Source organism: Phocoena sinus, chromosome 9, assembly GCF_008692025.1.
Source record: "Phocoena sinus isolate mPhoSin1 chromosome 9, mPhoSin1.pri, whole genome shotgun sequence".
NCBI classification, from domain to species: domain Eukaryota; kingdom Metazoa; phylum Chordata; class Mammalia; order Artiodactyla; family Phocoenidae; genus Phocoena; species Phocoena sinus.
Window position 1 is genome coordinate 49248086 of NC_045771.1, and position 6214 is coordinate 49254299.

Genomic DNA, 6214 nt, shown 5'->3' on the forward strand with positions numbered 1-6214 from the left:
ATGGGGCCCAGATGATAGGATTCACCTAAAGGTATATGGCAGAATTCAAATGCAGTACAACTAATTCAGAAAGCATTGTCCTTTTAGTGTTGTTCTAAAGAATGGCTGGTAAACAATGGACTGGACCATGGGCCAAATCTAGCCTACCACCTGATTTTGTAAATAAAACTTTCAGATAATCCGATAGCCATGCCCATTCATTCACGTATTATCTGTGGCTGCTTTTATACAACAGAGGGAGAGTTGAACAGTTCCAACAGAGACCATATGGCACACAAAGCCTAAACTATTTACTATCTAGCTCTTTACAGAAAAAGTTGTCAACCCCTGTTCTCAAGTATTATTGTTTTACCTTTAGAAATTGGAATCACTAGTATAAACTCATTAACAGGACTGACCACTTACTGGCCAAGGGGACACCATCTGTTGAAGAAAGGAAAAGTGTAATTTACTAGCTATGTGGCCTTGAAGATACTTAATCTTTCTGAGCTTCCGTTTCCTTACCTGCAAAAGGGGCAAAACAATAGTACCTACTTGCCTCAGTCTGCTCAAGTTGCTGTTAAAAAAATAGCACCAACTTGGGGGCTTAAACAGAAATTTATTTCTCAAAATTTTGGAGGCTGGGAAGTCCAAGATCAAAAGGCCAGGCAGTTCATTTTCTTGTGAAACACTCTTCCTGGCTTGTAGAAGTCTGTGCTCTCTCTGTGTACTCACAGAGCAGAGAATGAGAGAGAGTGAGACTCAGGGGGGTGGGGGGAGGGGAGCATAAACTCTCTGGTGCCTCTTCTTAAAAAGACACTAATCCTATCTGGTTAGGGCCCCACCCTTATGACTTCATTACTCCCTAAAGGCCTATCTCCAACATATGAATTTAGGGGGACACAATTCAGTCCATAGCACAACTTTACCAGGTTTTTATAAAGGTTAAATAAATTTTAAAAAAAGTAATACATGTTAAAAATTAGCTTAGGGTCCGGCATTTAGTAAGAGTGCAATAACCATAAGAAGTATTGCCTTTTGACTTGTTACAAAATATAAAGAATGAACACAGTACTTGAAGTCAGAGGACTTGTTTAGTAAATTTTGAACAAGTCACAGCCACTCTGGCTTCAGTTTCGTAATCAGTTTATTTGTTTCATATATTTAGTGTGTTGGCTTCTTTCCTACTGCTTGCCAACTCATAATTGCAAGAGAGCTACAGCACCTCCAGCCATTTCATCCACATTCCACCCAAGGAGAAGGTGGGGGTAAAGACAAGGCATAGGTCAGCTAGGTTTGTCTCTTTTTCCCAGGAAAGCAAAAGCTTTTCCAGAAACTGCATCCAACAGACTTCCACTTACATCTCATTGGCCATAATACTGTCACAGGGAGACCTCTAACTGGAAAATAACTAGGGAAAACGGGGTTGTGGCAGTATCTGCCATAAAGTAGAAAAGTTTCCTGGAGTGAAATCCATATGCACATGCCCACATCACTGTGGTTGTACTAGAGATGACAATCTTAATTGTGGAGTCACCAAGGATTGTCACCCTCATCATATGTGATCAGTGGCAACCTCCACAAAGAGCATCCTGATCCACAAAAAGTACCAAGAACTAACTTAGGAAAGAGAGGAAAGGAGACATTTACATTCTGACAAATCTGAAAAGAGCAATAAGTGCTCCAGCATGTGCAATAGCATATAGAGAGGCTAGCTTTCTCAGTCTAGGTAGTATGCGCAGCTCCATTCTGTTCCTCCTTACATATTCCATTTTCAGAGACTATTCGAGCAGTCACAGCAGACACAACTAGCCTTTAGGTTCACATAACTCCGTAACCAAGCCACGATAGGAAGTCCTAAGCCCCAAGCCCTGATCTGGTTCCTGGTCTTCCTCCAAATGCTAAAAGGCTTTTTAATGAGGCAGGCAGGCAACTAGATCTCATTCCCCAGGAAGGATCAAGGTCACAGAAGACAGAGTCAGCTTTTTTTATTTTTTGCGGTACGCGGGCTTCTCACTGTTGTGCCTCTCCCGCTGCGGAGCATAGGCTCCGGACGCGCAGGCTCAGCGGCCATGGCTCACAGGCCCAGCCGCTCCGCGGCATGTGGGATCTTCCCAGACCGGGACACGAACCCACGTCCCCTGCATCGGCAGGCGGACTCTCAACCACTGCGCCACCAGGGAAGCCCCAGAGTTAGCATTTTTAAAGCACAGAATCTAGGTAGAGCAGGGAATCTTCTTGTCATGGAGAGCCAAAACGTCTGAATAACGTTGCAGACATTCCAAAAATCTTCCACTCATAAGGGCTAGAGAGGAGGTGGCTGACCTGATTTTTTCATGAGCACTGTCATGAAGGATCAACCATCTTTTCTTTCATCTACAAGGAAGAGCAAACAAATCACCAAGCCTTGTTTATTCCAGGAGGTTTCATGCAAATATTTTAAAATTCACAGTTTGTCAAGCTGGTTTAACTAGGAAAGCCTAGTTGGAAGAATATGCTAATAAGTCATTAAAGTGCACTCATATCATGCCATATGGTCCACTTGAAACATAAAACACTGGCCTCTATTCTTCAGGCAGGGTCGTTTGATAAAAGAGAGCCCTGGGGAAAAGAATTTTGCTCTGTCCACCCTCACTTTACATGCTAACTCTTATTATAGGGGCTTGTTTGTTTTGATGAGGCTTGGCAGGTATCTGTAAATGGCACTCCATTTGAGAAAACTATTGCAGATAATGTGTTAATGTAAAATCCAAGCTGGCAGAAATATGCTTGCATGAGTGCAATTTCCAGGGTGGTTTTGTTTTGCTAATTATTAGTGCATTTTTTAAATAATTATATTGTAAGTTTCGTATCTACGATGCCTAGTCTTTAAAATAATTATTTTAAAATAAGATAAACTTGGTATCAGTGCATATGACAGATAAACAGATTATACATCCAAATTGTATATTTAGCGGATGTCTTTAATATGCAGGTCAGGCCTAGGGAGATATACTGGATTCAGAAACTGAACTTGGCAGTTTGGGCGTTTAATTGCATTGAGACCTGTGCACTGCATTTGAGGAAACTGCAGATGAATGCAGAAACCCAATGATCAGTCTCTGGCTGCAGCATTACCTCCGAGCCCATCCTACAACCCGGCGATTCAGAGCGGACATGGATTCGAAGGCACCGGGACTACCGTCAAAGTTAAGACAGTTTTATTTCAGCCCTGGGTTATTAAGGAAAATATATATTTCAGAACTTCAGGGCAGGGACTCTGCTTCTTACTTTTGCTTGAACCTCAGTGCTCACTTCAATTCCTGCACACTCAGGTACTTGATTAATAGACAAGTACATTTATCACAATATCTCTCTTTGATATACTGTAGTGGAAATCTTTTTTTTAGGTTTTGGGAAAGAGGGTCCTATTTCCTAGTCTATGGAAGCAAAAGATAAAAACGAAAGAAGAAAGAAAGAAAGAGAGAGGGAGGGAGGGAGGAAGGAGGAAAGGAAGGAAGGAAGGAAGGAAGGAAAAAAGAAAGAAAGAAAGAGAAAGAAAGAAAGAAAGAAAGAAAAAGAAAGAAAGAACCTCTGCCCATGATAGAAATTAGTGTCCTGAAAAGGTTCACATGCTACAGAGCTTCCTGGACCACTGACTTTGGGGCCAAATCTAGGCAGTGGCTAGAGGCAGGACAAATAAAGAGCAGGATTAAGACAGTAGCAAACCAATTATTTGTCCTAAGGAATATATAGAGTTACCACTGATCAATTAATAAGCATGATTTCAATTGTTCACCTCCATGATTACAATTTCTAAGCAATATCTATATATAGTAACTATATTAGATTTTTATCTTTCTATCCGATTTTTTCTAATTTGTGCTTAAGTCAGAAAATATTTAGTAACTATATATAGGCATTGCTTAGAAATTATATGATAATTGTATAATAATAATTAATATACGAATAGTTAGTAATTAAGTTGTTGTATTATAAATATATTATATAAATGTATATTATATATTACAGTATATTACTTTATTATAAATAATTTGTATAATAATTATTATAACTAATAACTCTGCCTATATAATAACTATTCCACTTCTAAAGATAGATTGTTAAATGAAGAAGGAAGTTGTAAAAGGATGTCCAACATGATGCCATTTTATAATAATTTTTAATCACATCTGTAGTATTTGGGGTTTTTTAATTACAAATAGAATACATGACAAACAAATTCAAACATAGAATGAGTTAGCTCTAAATGTCAGCTCCAGGCAATCCTCTCCTTCCACCACTAGCAGAGCCCTGTCATGTGGGGTTTCTATGTTAAATATTTCTGAGATAGAGGGTGTGTGTGTGTGTGTGTGTGTGTGTGTGTGTGTTAATGAACACATAATGCTGTTATCTGAAAAAAAGAGTTTGTAATTTTAAAAGGAAAAAATTTCCATCTCAAATCCTTTTTGGAAAAAGGGGCAGAACAAAGAAATAAAAATATTTTAAAAGTCATCAAAGTTATCTATTAACAGTCTGGGTAATTCTGATTCCTCCATTAACCCCCAGAGTTCAGCAGAGCATTCAAAAATCACAGAAACCTAAACATTTCTGCATAACCGGGTGTCTGGAACCCCTTAGAACATAACTGCAGGAACCAAAATATTACAAGATCCTGTGGCTTGCACCTTCCTCTGCAAAAAGACAAGGGTCTCTGCGGTCACACTCTTCATCACCGCATGCCTGGGTCATTACAACAGCTGCCTGCTCGCTTCCTGCCCAGTGGAGTGTCTAGCACATGAATGTTGAGATGAATCAGTCTCACAGTGCCCAGGCTCCATCCCATCAGTTCTTCCCATTCTTCTCTGTCAGATTAATCATAGAGGGAAGAGTTGGCCAGAACACAGTTTTGGAACCAGAGACACTTCAGTGAAACTCCAGGGCTTCTCCATTTCCTGGCTGTAGAGTTGCTTAAATTAGAAGATACATACCACTCCCTCTAAGTATCCTTGCCAAAAAACAACTCAGAATCTGAGCCAGCTACCAGTTTGCAGGAAGTCAAGGGACAGAGGAACATGTTACATGGAACAAGGGGACGCATCAGCAAAGTTCAGAGGATGTGGAAAACCCTAAGAACAAAACCTGATTTCTTCAACAAACAAATTTTGAGGGGAAAAAAAAGGAGAGGGAAGAGGAGCTTTTCAATTAAAAGAGACTTGAGAGACAGCAAGCAATTTCAATATATAGATCTTATTTGGTTTCTGATTGAAACAAAAGACATTGTTTCTAATTATGAGACAATTCAGAAAATGTGAATGATGACTATTTGGTGGTATTATTATTAATTTAGGTACGATGATAATATTGTGGTTTTGGTTTTTGGCTTTTGGTTTTGAGCCCTTACCTTTTTAAGACACACTGAAATGTTTCTGAAGTGGTATGACAACTGGGATTTCCTTCAAGATAATTAGTGGCGGGTGGAAAGTGAGGAGTGAAGATGAAACAAGATTGGCCATAATTGGTAATTGCTAAAGCTGAGTGATAAGTACACAGGGGGTTCATTACAGGATTTCTTCTTCTTTTGAAATTTTCTCAAGATAAACTCGTTTTCAATCCTGCAATTTCTCAGATTCTAGATTCTGTTGTTTGCATCTCATGTATCATTTAACACGCTCTTCTGTTCTTGTATGTCCTATAAACTCTTAGTGGCGTTTAGAGACTTGATCACATAGAAATTCTATTTTGGGCAAGAATATTTCATAGATGATTTTTGTACTTTTATCAGGAGGCACGTAGCGTCCATAATAAAATATTTTTAATTATTTTTCCCAACTGAAAAATGGGGATGCTTCCTGGAGAGGTCATTTTGAGATCAAATTGTTTATGTAAGTAAAGGGCCAGCACAGAGCCTGGCACATCATAGGTGCTTTACAAATGTCAGATTTCCTCTTTCAACACATCAATAACCTTTCTAATAATTTCCGTTATCTACCGGATCAAGTTTTAAAATTCCAGGTCTCCCATGATTTATTCCAAGTCTACCTTTCTAATTTTATCTCCTTCCTCTGCTTTAAACACATGCACTCGTACACACATGCACACACACGCATGCCCTTGGGGTTAAAGGTTTCCTTAACCCCAAACCTTTGTTTACACTAATTTCTCCACTTGAGATGTCCTCCTCGCCTCCTCTCTGCCATCCTTCAAGACTCAGTTCAAGCCTTACCTCATGCAGGGGAATACCGTGATCAGAGCC